We start from the raw sequence: 13,797 nt of genomic DNA, 5'->3' as shown, positions 1-13,797 counted from the left end.
TGCAGGGTTTCAACTAACGTGGGATCCAGAGAAAGGGTTCCAAAGTGGGAGATAAACAGTCAAGGTTAGACAACAAGGAAGTCAAGAAGGCATTGAAATTATAGGCCAGTTAAGGCACAAGGGAATTTGCTATGGTTGGATGACATTTATGGTTGTGTGTAAGCAGATGAGTTGAAGGCACAAATTAATGCGTGTCATTGCTATAACTGATACATGATTGAGAGAAGGGCAAGATTGATAGCTCAATATTCTAGGAGAGACAGGGGAGGAGTTAAAAGCAGAGGGATAGCATAATATTGATAAGGGAATCAGTTCCAGCAGTAAGGAGGGATAATGTTTTGGAAGGCTCCTCAATTGAAGCTATATGGACATAACTTAAAAACCAAAAAGGTGCAGTCACAATACTGGGGTTGTATGAGACACCCACTAACAGTCAGAGAGAAATAGAAGAGCAAACAAGTAAGCAAATTCCAGGGAAGTATAAAATTAAAAGGGTCGTGATAGTAGGGAATTTCAACTTCCCGAATATTGACTGAAATAGTCGTAGTGTGAAAGGTTTCGAGAAAGTGGAATTTTTGAAGTGCATTCAAAAGAGCTTTTTAAGCCAATATTTAGAAGGCTCTACAAAAGAGGGAAAATTAAGGAAAATTTTAGGAAATCACACCATAGAAGTGGTTGAAGTATCATTGGGGACGATTTTGCAGACAATCATCATAACTCTGTTAGATTCATGATTACTATGGAAAAGGGCAAGGATGGGCCTGAAATCAAACTCAAAACTGGGAAAAGACTGATTTTAATAAGGTCTGATTTGACTGGAAGCAAATACTTTTAGATGAACCTGTATCAGAGTAGTGCATTCAAGAAGGAAATAGGGAGGGTTCAGGGCTAACTTGTTCCGATAAAGATAGAGGTTGGAACAACAAATTTTGTGAACCTTGGATATCAAGGATATACTGTATTTGATTAAGACACAAGGTCAGTCCTTAGTTGCCCTCGAAGGTGGTGGTAAACCACATTCTTGTTCCTTTGCAATCTATGTTATACTTTTCTTTGTGTGTTATCTCTTTCACAATCCCATCTTTTTTCTGCCTCTTTGTTTTCTGCACTAGAGTTCAAAATTAATAGATTGTGATCGTTTACAGATCATGGTTTATATTCTATGCTTCGTAATAAGAATTCTTAAATTGGAGACACGCTGTCCCTTGTCCTATTAGGTAGGGAGTACCAGAATTTTACACAATAATGGTGAAGGACCAGTAATACACAGTGCGACCTCTGTATCCGCAGTCAGTTTCCACAGTTTGCTGCGGCCCAAACATATTACATGGAATATTCCAGAACCAGGGACCAAGGGGCTGCCAGTGAGGTAAGTTTCCCATGTAAATGAATGGGCTCGCTAATATCTGCAGTTTTGGGCTTCTGGAGTAGGTCTTGGAATGTATCACCCGCGGGTATTGGTGTGGTGGGGGGAACTACTGTATTCACAAGTCAGCATGGTGCAATACTTGAAGAGGAACTTGCGGGTGATGGCATTCCTATCAACCTCTAACCCTTGTTCTTCTTGGTGAAAGACGTGATGAGTAACGAAGATGCCCATGATGCTGGGTTTAGTAAGGGTAGAGGATTGGCTAACTAAAAGAAGACTGAGATTTAAAATAAGGGTGACTCTTTCAGGATGGCATCATGTAACTAATAGAGTGCGATATAAATCAGTGCTGGGGCCACATTTACAATTTATAATAGTAATGTAGGTTAGGAAAATAAAGGTTCCATAGCCAAGTTTGTGGATAGCAAAAGAAGGTGGAAAGTCAAGTGGTGGGCATGACACAAACAAATAGTCTGCAGAGGGACACAGACAGGTTAAGCGAGTGGCCAAAAGCTTGGCAGATGTATGAAAATGTAAGGTTATGCACTTTGACAAGAAGAATAGAGAAGCTGAATATTAATTAAATGCAGAAATACTGCAGAAAGCTACAGCACAGACGGATTTGTAAGTACTTGTGCATGAATCACAAAGATCTAGCAAACAAGTTCAGCAGGTAATGTGGAAGACAAATGGAATGTTGGCTTTTCTTCAGAAGAAATGGGCTACAAAAGTAGGAAGATCCAGCTAAAACTATATGAAGTCACACCTGAGACACTGTAAGCAGTTTTCCTCATCTAAAGAAAGGTATACTGGCATTGGAGGCAGCCTAGAGAAGGTTCACTAGGTTGATCTTGGGTATGAAGGGACTTGACAAGATAGATGTGAGTGGTTGATTCCCCTTGTGGAAGAATCTAGGATCAGATGGCAAAATATCAGTGTAAGAGGTTGCCCAATTAGGAGAGAAATGAGGAGGAAATTCTCCTCGGAGGGCAGTAAATCTGTGCAATCCTTTACCACGGAGTCATAGAGGATTGAGAGCTATAGAGATAAACAAGTATATTCAAGGCTGAAACAGATTTGTAATCAGTAAGAGAATCAAGGGTTAAGGGAAAAGGCAATAAAGTTGCGTTATCAAATCAGCCATGATCTCATTGAATGGCAGAGCAGAAGTAATGGGCTCAACGGTCTGCTGACAGCACAAAACTGTCAGTGAAGTCTTGGTGAGTTACTACAGAGCATCTTGTAAACAGTGTTCACTGAAGTCATGGAACACTGGTAGTGGAGAGAGTGTGAATGTTTAAGGTGGAGGATGGGGGTGCTAATCAAGTGGACTGCTTTGTGTTTGACAGTGTCAAGTTTCTTGAATGTTGATAAAAGCAGTACTCATGCAAGGCCAGGAGAGGGTATTCCATCACATTCCTGACTTATGCCTTGGAACAAAAGCTTTGGGAATCACAAGCTGATTTTTACATTGCAGAATATCAAGCTTTTGATCTGTCCTTTGTAGTCATATTATTTATATAACTGGCCTAGTTAAGTGCCTGGTCAATGTTAATCCCCAAAACGTTGATGGTGTAATGGTGGGGGGCAGCAGTAGTGACATGGTTGAACATAGACATGGTTAGCTTTTTTAAGTTATGATCCTAGCTGGTGGCACTACTGGACCAGTCAAATCCCAGAATAAAACCTGGCTTGACAGATCATATTTAATTAGTTAATTAACATGGTGGCTCACTGAGACATAAATATATAAGTCTGCAGATTTCCTTTAAAAACATAAGTTTATTAGACAAAAGCAAATAAACAAAAATAAATGCTAGTTATCTCAAAACTCACATCAAAACAAAGTTTCAACCTGTGCCAAACTCTTATTCATTACAGAGATCAAGTTTGGCGAATCTACACTCTTTATATCAACTCTATTGGGTTTTAGTTAACTGACTCTTTACAGTTGCCTTGCCTAGGACGATAAAGACAATTCAACAAGTCCATTCTATCTGCTGATGTGAACCGTTCAGTTTTCACAGCCTAAACTTCCTCAGATTTCTGGGCAAACTCTCTTAGCTTGAAAATATCTCAAATGAAATCCTTCTACCAAGATGACTTTTTCCCTGAACTGTTCTGAAACCTTCTTCATGAAGAAAAATTAAACTTGTTTCTAAACTTGACACTGGCATCTTAAGGAAATAAGTAATTTCATTGCAGGCAGTTCAGAGAAGTTTCACAAGGATAATCCCTGGTTTGGAAGGATTGTCTTCTGAGCAAAGGCTAAACAGGTTGGGACTCAATTCACTGGAGTTTAGAAGAATGAGAGATTGAAACATATAAGATTCTCAAGGGGCTTGACAGGGGGTTTCATCTCATGGGAATCTTGGACCAGAGGGCATAGTCTCAGAATAAAGGGCTGCCAATTTAAGACTGAGACAAGGAGGAATTTCATTTTCAGAGGTTTGAGTATCTTGAGAACTCCTAGCCACAGAGAGCTGTGGAAGCAGAGTCCTTGTGTATATTTAAGGCTGAAATAGATAGATTCTTGGTCAGTAGGGGAAATGAGGGTTACAAGGAAATTCAGGAACGTAGATATGAGGAATGTCAGATCAGCCATGATCCTCTTGTAAGGTGGAGCAAGCTCAGAGGGATCGAATGGCCCACTCCTGTTCCTATTTCTTATGGTCTTAAAATTGATGAGGCTGTAGTAGTGATTTTGAGCAGACCAATCATATACAACAACACTTAAGGCAGGACATGTTGGAGGCAGTAGATTATTTCTATGCACAGGCCAACACCAGTGAAAGATTTAGCTAAGGAAAAACCTGTGGGTGTTGGAGGACTGGGACAATGAGGGTAGACTCTTTACATATGGTTCTGACACAGGTGGTCCCTTATCGGCTGACTAACCAAACAAATTAGGGATACGATGCAGGGCAGAGTCAAGAACCCTTTCACTATGACAGAAAGACACACGCGTTAATGGAAACACCAGCTCCAAGAAACACATTTTTTGCATAAATTAGAGAAGCTAAGTGAGGCACATGCACTAACACCAGGAGAATGCCATGCACTAATGAAAGCAAATGGAGATAAGGGGACATGGGATAGGACAGCAATGAGTGTTAGGAAGCTACCTAACTGAAAATACATGAGTAGAGGCAGCCAAGGTCTGAGAGAAGGCACAAATACTGATGACGGAGGAAAAGATAAGTCTGAATTGGGGCTTGTTGTGGGGATAACACAAAAGAAAGGAGAAACAAAATCAAAAATTAAGAAAGGACAAACTGTCTTAGAATACGGAGAAAGGATGTGGGCAGCTTAAAAATCATAATTGGACAGGTGACTCGCAGAGGGATGACCTTGTCTTTTTTAAAACGTGGCAAAAGGACAGGGAGTAGATCAGAAGATCCTTACATTGGAACTGGTCTTGGCTTGAACATTTAATGACCTCATGCTATGGTTGAGAGAAAGGTTTGGGGAACCCACTGCTACCATTTTTAAAAAATTCATTTGTGGGATATGGGCACTGCAGGCTGGGCAGCATTTATGACCAATTCCAGCTGCCCTTGAGAGTGAGGTGGTAAGCTGACTTCGTGAACCACTGCAGTTCACTTGCTGTGGGTTGACTCACAATATCATTAGGGATGGAATTCCAGGATTTTGACCCAACAGTGCAGGAACAGTGATAGATTTCCAAGTCAGAATCTTGAGTGCCTTGGAAGCAAAATTTGCAAGTGGTGATTCCATAAACATTCTCATCCTCATGAAAATGGAATCTAGCACATCAGTGCCACAGCTGCCTTCCGCCAGAGGGCAGTAAGATAATCCTGGCCTCCTCCTGAGGTGTCATAAAAGCCAGTCCTCAACTAATTCCACTCACACTGCATGATTTCACAAAGCAGGTGAGTGTAGTAGATATATCAAAGATCATGGGCCCAACAACATTTGCAAAGCAGTGTGAAAAATTGACTAGGTCCACAAACCTGGACAGGTGCTTTGCTTTGAAAGCACTTTCCAAACCAATTCACTACCTTTATTTTTCACATTGCTTTGCAGACGATCATGATATGATTGTATTGGAGCAACATGATGAAAACCAGTTAGTTTTAGAGCACAGATCTTCAACAGTACAGCTACTATACTCACCTGTTTTGTGATATCATGCAGTGTGAACAGAATTGGATGGAGTCAGGCACTTATGACCTAGGGAGGAGGCCAGGGGTATATACTGTATTCTAGAGGATGGGGATGTTCATGGAGCTTCTTCCTCCTATTGGTTGTTTAAATAGTCCATTAAAGTTCTAAACTGAATACTGTAGGACTAGAGTTTAAATCTGTTGGTTGTGGGATTATTTAGCTCAGTATATCGCATGTATGTAGCCCTGTGTTGTAACATCGCTGAATTTATGTCTTATTTTTAGATAGCCCTAGGTGTTCTCCTCAAAGGCATTTTACACTCCATAAAGAACCAAAGTTTTCCTTAAGCCTGTTAGGAATAACTGGGTAGGCAGAGTTATGGTCACAATTCTGTTCCTCCCACAGCACTTCATGGAGGACTACTTTTGAACAACTTTGTTTTGAACCCCTATACTATTTAGAACTGTAGTAATGTCACAAAATACTGTTGAGAATGCCCTCTGTGTGAAGACAGAAAAACCTTGTCTCCACAGAAAATACATAATCAAAACTGTCATAATCAGATAAATCTGTGATAAATAAGTTGATGAGGACGAGCTTTAACTATGTTGTTCAGTCGTATTAGTTCTTTTATGATCTGCTGTAGGCTCCTTCTGGTGGTGATATTCTTCGAGGCGCAGCCAGTTCAGTCTGGATAGATGCCACAGAGCCATTAATTGATGGATATTCAAGTACCCGCCCAGTTGTTTTTTTTATGCTCACTAAAGCTAGGTGTCTCTTCTAGTCACTGGCCTCACATAATCGTCTTGCATAAAGGATCAGAACAAGGCCTATTAGACTTAAAGGGAATTCACAGCTAAGGTTGGAAATCAATGGGTCCTGATCTTTCTGTGAGCCATTCTGCTGTCAGCATTTAAAAATCTGTAAGAATTTAATTAGGGACTGTAATTAGAATTAGAATCCCTATTGTGTGGAAACAGGCCCTTTGAACAGGCAAATCTACACTGACCCTCCGAAGAGTATCCCACCAAAACCCATTCCCTTACATTTACCCATGACTCGTGCACCTAACCTATACATCCCTGAATACTATGGGCAATTTAGCATGGCCAAATCCCCTAACCTACACATGGGAGTAAACCCATGCAGATACAGGGAGAATATGTGCAGACCCCACAAAGATAGTCACCAGAGGCTGGAATCGAACTTGGGTTCCTGCCGCTGTGAGGCAGCAGTGCTAACCACTGAGCCACTGTGCCGCCCCAAAGCAATGACAAACACAGAAAGTGAGGTTCATTTACAAATCCCAATGCAGCACTTGGTCAGTGTGGGGACTGAACCCACTGAATTTGGTGTTATTCGCACCATGCTCAAACTACCTAAGTTAACAGACTTCACCAAACATCAACATTAAGTAAGTGACTGGGATCACTTGTTACCTTCAATTTCATCAAGATAAACACATCAGTGTAGTACCAAGAGAGTTCTTAATTATCTGCTATACTTACCCCTCTAGGTGGTAGAGGTTGTGCTTTAAGGTATTATTGAAGGCTTGGTAAAATACTGCAGAGGATAGTGCATACTACTGCCATGAGTCAGTGGTGAGGGAAAATGTGGGAACACCGAAGCTGGGACTCCATCACTATGTGGTAGTGTCAGTAGGAGTGCCTATGATGGACAAAAGCATCTACGATAGGTCGACTGCTGAGGATGAAGGAAGGTTTGCCTTTATGTTGGTTCCCTCACCTACAATAACCTAGGGGAGCTGGTATGTCCTTTAGCACTAGGCCAATTTGGTTAGTAATGGTGCTACCAAGATACTCTTGATCAGACAGATGAGCAGAAATTAGGCTATTCAGCCCGTTGAGTCTTCTCTGCCATTCAATCATGGCTGATAAGTTTCTCAATCCATTCTCCCACTTTCTCCCCATAACCCTTGATACGCAAGAACCTATCTATCTCAGTCTTGAATGTACTCAATGACCTGGCTTCTGTGGCAATGAATTCTATAGATTCACTCTTCACGCTTAAGAAGTCTCTCCTCATCTCTGTTCTTAAAAGTCTTCCTTTTACGCTAAGGCTATGCCTCAGGTCCTAGTCTTTCCTACCAATGGAAACATCTTCCCAATATCTACTCTGTCCAGGCCATTCAGTATGTTTCAATTAGATCCCCCCTCATCCTTCTAAACTTCAAATATAAACCCAGAGTACTCAAACATTCTACTTATGTTAAGCTTTGCACGCCTGGGACCATTCTCATGAACTTCCTCTGAACACGTTCCAGGGCCATCTTTCCTGAGATATGGCATCCAAAACTGTGCACAATACTCCAAATATGGTCTGACTACAGCTATATAGAACCTCAGAAGTACATAATTGCTTTTATATTCAAATCCTCTCAAAATAAATGCCATCATTGCATTTGCCTTCCTAACTACTGACTCACCTTACAAGTTTACCTTGAGAGAATCCTGGACCAGAACTCCAAAGTCTCTTCAGCCTTCTGAATTTTCTCCCCATTTAGAAAATAGTCTATGTCTCTATTTTTTCTACCAAAATGCATCACCTCACACTTTTCCACTTTGTACTCCATCTGCCACTTCTTTGCCCACTTTCCTAACCTGTCCAAATCCTTGTGCATCCTCCCTGTCCTCAATGCTATCTGTCCCTCTACTTTTGCATCATCTGCAAATTTAGCCAGAATGCCCTCAGTTCCTTCATCTAGATCGTTAATGTATATAGTGAAAAACTGTTGTCCCAACACTGAGTCTTGCGGAACATCACTTGTCACCAGCTGCTTTCCGGAGAAGGATCCTTTATCCCCCCACTCTCTGCTTTTTCCCAGACAGCCAAACTTCTATCCATGCTAGCACTTTGCCTCCGACACCATCGGCCCTTATGTGATTTAGCAGCATTCTGTGCAGCATCTTGTCGAAGACTTTCTTGAAATCCAGGTAGATAACATCCATTGCCTCTCCTTGGTCTAACCTGCTTATTACTTCAGAATTGGAGACATACAGCACAGGAAACAGACCCTTTGGTCCAACTCGTCCACGCCGACCAGATATCCTAACCTAATCTAGTTTCGTTTGCCAGCACATGGTCCATATCTCTTCAAGCCTTTCCTAATCATATACACATCCAGATGCCTTTTAAACGCTGTAATTGTGCCAGTCTCCACAACTTTCTCCGGCAACTCATTCTATACATACACCAACCTCTGCATTAACAAGTTGCCCCTTATATATGTTTCCCTGGCAGCTCATTCCACGCACGTACCACCCTCTGCGTGAAAAAGTTGCCCCTTAGGTCTCTTTTATATCTTTCCCCTCTCACCCTGGACCTATGCCCTCTAGTTCTAGACTCCCCCACCCCAGGGAAAGACTGTCTGTTTATCCTATCCATGCCCCGCATGAGGGTCTGTAAGGTCACCATTCAGCCTCCAACGCTCCTGGGAAAACAGCCCCAGCCTATTCAACTTCTCCCTATAGCTCAAATCCTCTAACCCTGGCAACATCCTTATAAATCTTTTCTGAACTTTTTTTTTATATATACAAATTTTTTATTGAAAAGAAAGAAAGTTTTTGGTTTTTTACAAAATTACAAAACTAATACAAAATAGTGTAATCTCTTTACAGTATAGTGACAATAAGGTATAAAAAAAGCTAACCACTAATCTACTCTACAGACTACCAAAACACTTCTGAACCCTTTCAAGTTGCACAATATCTTTCCAACAGGAAGGAGACCAGAATTGCACGCAATATTCCAAAAGTGGCCTAACCTATGTCCTGTTGATCTGCAACATGACCTCCCAACTCCTATACTCAATGCTCTATCCAAAAAGGGAAAGCATACCAAATGCCTTCATCATTATCTAACTGTGACTCTACTTTCAAGGAACTATGAACCTGCACTCCAAGGTCTCTTTGTTCACTTCCTCAAATAACTCTTGCAGATTTGTCAGGCATGACTTCCCTTGATGAAACCATGCTCACTTTGGCCTATTTTAACATGCTCTTCCAAGTATTCAAAAATCTCATCCTTCACATTGGATTCCAGGATCTTACCCACGACCAAGGTTAGGCTAATCGGTCTATAATTTTCTATCTTTAGCCTCACTCCCTTTTTAAACAGGGGTGTCACATTAATGATTTTCCAGTCCCCTGGCACCATCCCCGATTCTAGCAATTCCTAAAAGAACACCACTAATGTCTCCACTACCTCTTCAGCTATCCCCATTAGAAACAGATGGCACAGTGGCCACCAGACAGCACGATGGCTCAGTGGTTAGCACTGCTGCCTCACAGAACCAGTGTCCTGGATTTGATTCCAGCTTCTCCCCATGCCTGTGTGGGTTTCCTCTGGGTGCTCTGGTTTCCTCCCACAGTCCAAAGGTGTGCAGGTTAGGTGGATTGGCCAAGTGAAATTGACCATAACTTTCAAGGATATGTAGGTTAGATGCATTATTCAGAGGCAATGTAGAGTAATAGGGTAGGATAATGGGTCTGTGGAATACTCTTCAGAGGGTCAGTGTGGATTTGTTGGGCCAAAGGACCTGTTCCCATAGTGTAGGGATTCTAATTCAGCTCTGGAGTGTAGTCCATCTGGTCCAGGTTATTTATCCACCTTCAGGCCATTCAATTTTTCTAGCACCTTCTCCTTCGCGATGGCCATCATACTCAGCTCTGCTCCCTCACTCTCAAAGTTTTGGGATATTACTCGTGGCTTCCACCGTGAAGACTGATGCAAAGTAATTATTCAGTTCCTCAGCCATTTCCTTTTTCTCCATTAATATCTCTCCAGCGTCATTTTCCAGCAGCTCTCCTTTGCTCTTTACATGTCTAAAAAAACTCTTACAGTCTTCCTTTAAATTACTGGCCATCCTACCCTCATATTTAATCTTCTCTCTCCTTATTTCTTTGTTTGTTGCCCTCTGTTGGTCTTTGTAAGTTTCTCAATCCTCTGGTTTCCCCCTGCCCTTCACCACAATTACCATAATTCTTTTATCCCGTTATTTGTTTAGATATCAATTAGGCTTCTGCTAATGATAGGCATGCATTTCAGCCCCTCAATAAAATAGCATCCATGTAATAGCTGGCCCCATAAATTTAACCTTAAAAAGTAGTCAAACATTTTGACTATTACTCAAGTATTTAACTTTTTCTTCCTCCCTGATGTGTCATGTTTGTAGCTCATCAACTGAGCTGGAGTTCTTCCAGCAACCAATTCTTAGGACAGACACGGTCATTGGGAGTCACAATGGGGTCCACCAGCTCCCGTATCATGGGGAAACAACACATCACCTAACCCTCCATCCTTATTTTAATTAGTTTTGAATTTAATTTCTAAAACATTTTAAACTGTTTTTCTATCTCTACTTATGCAAGTTGTAACCAATAAATTAACAAGATTCAATTTAACAGATCCCTTATTAGCCAATAAAATCACAGCCGTCCTATGACATCACTTCAGTTTCAAATCAAAATCCTACCTTCCCAGCTGCTCTCTGTTCACTCCTGCTCAGCTCCAGTCCCAAATGTAGGTCCCAAATCCACAAAGTAAACTTTTATAATTTCAGAAGCTTCCAAGCTGCTATCCGTTCACACCCACTCAGCTCAGCTCATTGAATTGAATTAATTTATTGTCACATGTACAGATGCACAGTGTAAGGCTTTGTCTTGTGAGCAATACAGGCAGATCATATAGTTAAGTAGCATAGATAGTAAATAATAGATAAACAGCAGCAAAAACAAAAACACAGATACAGGCGAATGTTCAGAGTTTGTGAGTCCATTCAGTATTCTAACAGTAGGGTAGAAATTGTTACAAAACCAGCTGGTGCATGCGTTCAGGCTTCTGTACCATCTCTCCGATGGTAAAAGTTGTAGAAATATATTGCCAGGGTGGGATGGATCTTTAAAAATGCTGGCTGCCTTTCCTTGACAGCAAGCTTGGTAGGTGGATTCTATAGATGGGAGGCTGGACTTTGTGATTGTCTGGGCTGAGTTCAACACTCTTTGTAACCATCTTCGATCTCAAATGGTACAGTTGCATACTTGGTAGTGATACATCCAGACAGAATGTTCTCAATGGCACACTTATAAAATTGATAAGGGTATTTGCCGCCATACTAAATTTCCTCAGCTGCATGAGGAAGGAGAGACGCTGTTGGACCTTTGTAACCAGTGCGTCCACATTAAGCGTCTAAGAAAGCTTGTTGTGGATGACCACTCCCAGAAGCTTGATACTCTCCACTCGTTCCACCTCTGTGCTGTTAATGTGTAGGGGGCATGAGTAACATTCCTCCGAAAGTCAATAATGAGTTCCTTGGATTTTCTGGCATTGAGAGCTAGGTCTTCCACCTCCCAGCTGTAGTCTGTTTCGTCACCATGTGAGATTTGACCAACTATGATGGTGTCATCAGCAAACTTATAAATGGCATTAGTTTGGTATTTGGTGACAGTCAAGAGTACAGTAGGGGGCTAAGCACGCACCCCTGGGAAGGCTCCAGTGTTGAGTGCTAGTGAGGATGAAATATTGTCCCAGTCTTCACTGACTGCAGCCTGTGGGTCAGGAAGCTGAGGATCCAGTTGCAAAGAGTGGGGTTTAGTCTGAGATCACTAAGTTTATTAATCAGCCTCGAGGGGATAATAGTGTTGACGGCTGAACTCTAGTCAATGAGTAGGATTCTTATGTAGCTGTTCTTGGCATCAAGATGTTCTAGGGAGTGGTGAAGGGCAAGTGATATGGCACCTGACGTGGATTTGTTGGTCCAATAGGCAAATTGGAGTGGGTCAAGAGTAGTGGGGAGGCTGGAGTTGATTAATGACATGACCAGGCAGAAGTGGGTACTGCAGATGCTGGAGATTAGAGTCAAGTCTAGAATGGTGCTGGAAAAGCACAGCAGGTCAGGCAGCATCCTGATGAAGGGCTTTTGCCTGAAACATTGATCTTCCTGCTCCTCTGATGCTGCCTGACCTGCTGTGCTTTTCCAGCACCACTCTAGTATTGACTCTAATGCCATGATCAGCCTTTCAAAGCACTTCATGACCACCGAAGTTAAGGCCACTGGGTGGTAGTCATTGAGACACGCTGTATGCGCCTTCTTAGGCACAGGGATGCTGTTGGCCCCCTTGAAACAGGCAGGGACAATGGCCTGCTGCAGAGACAGGTTGAAGATATCCAAGAAGACCTCTGCCAGTTAATTTGTGCATGCACAGTCTGGTACTCCATCTGGTCCCATCACTTTCCTTGGATTCACATGAAGGAAAACTGATCTGACCTCTGATTCAGTGACTGTTGGGATAGGTTCATCAGGATTTGTCGGAATAGGTGTTACCTCTAAATTCTGGGAGGGATATGTCATCGGGTCTGCTATTTTGCACTGCCTCTTTTTAGAACCTGTGATGACATTCAGTCCTTGCCATAGTCACCGGGTGTCTGTTTGGGTCTCTAGTTTGGATTGGTATTGGTCCTTGGCTGTCTTAATGGCTCTGTGAAGGTCATACTTGGATTCCTTATATTTGAGTGTGTCTCCTGCTCTGAAGGCCTCATGCCTGGTTTTTATCAGGTTCTGTGTGTCCTGATTCATCCAGGGTTTCCTGTTGGGGAACACCCAGATTGACTTCCTCGGTATACAGTCCTCCACACACTTGCTGATAAAGTCTGCGACGGTGGTGGTGTACTTGTCCAAGGTACCTGCGGACTGTTTGAACAGGGCCCAATCAGCAGATTCCAGTCAGCACTGGAGTTGATCTCTGCCTCCTCCGACCAGCACTGGACCTGTAACATTTGGTGGGTCGGTCATGCCTACTGGACAGGACACTAGAAGAGTGAGTGTTGTGCCTTGAACATAATCTGCAAGTTATGATTCTATTGAGACGGTTACTCAACTAACCTGTAGAACAGCTCTCTAGACTTGGTATCAAATCTGCTAAAACTGAGTAACTTAGCCATTTCAGAGGGAGTAAAATTACAAAACCACTGCTAGGAAATCACATGTAGGTCAGACAAAGTAAGGATGGTAGATTTCCCTACCCGAATCGGACAACTGAACCTGATGATTTTCAGAACAATTGACAATGAACATAGAACATAGAACATAGAAGAATACAGCGCAGTACAGGCCCTTTGGCCCTCGATGTTGCGCCGATCCAAGCCCACCTAACCTATACTAACCCACTATCCTCCATATACCTATCCAATGCCCGCTTAAATGCCCATAAAGAGGGAGAGTCCACCACTGCTACTGGCAGGGCATTCCATGAACTTAGGACTCGCTGAGTGAAGAACCTAAC

The sequence above is a fragment of the Chiloscyllium plagiosum genome, chromosome 17 (genome assembly GCF_004010195.1).
Source record: "Chiloscyllium plagiosum isolate BGI_BamShark_2017 chromosome 17, ASM401019v2, whole genome shotgun sequence".
NCBI classification, from domain to species: Eukaryota; Metazoa; Chordata; class Chondrichthyes; order Orectolobiformes; family Hemiscylliidae; genus Chiloscyllium; species Chiloscyllium plagiosum.
This window is presented reverse-complemented; position numbering follows the sequence as displayed.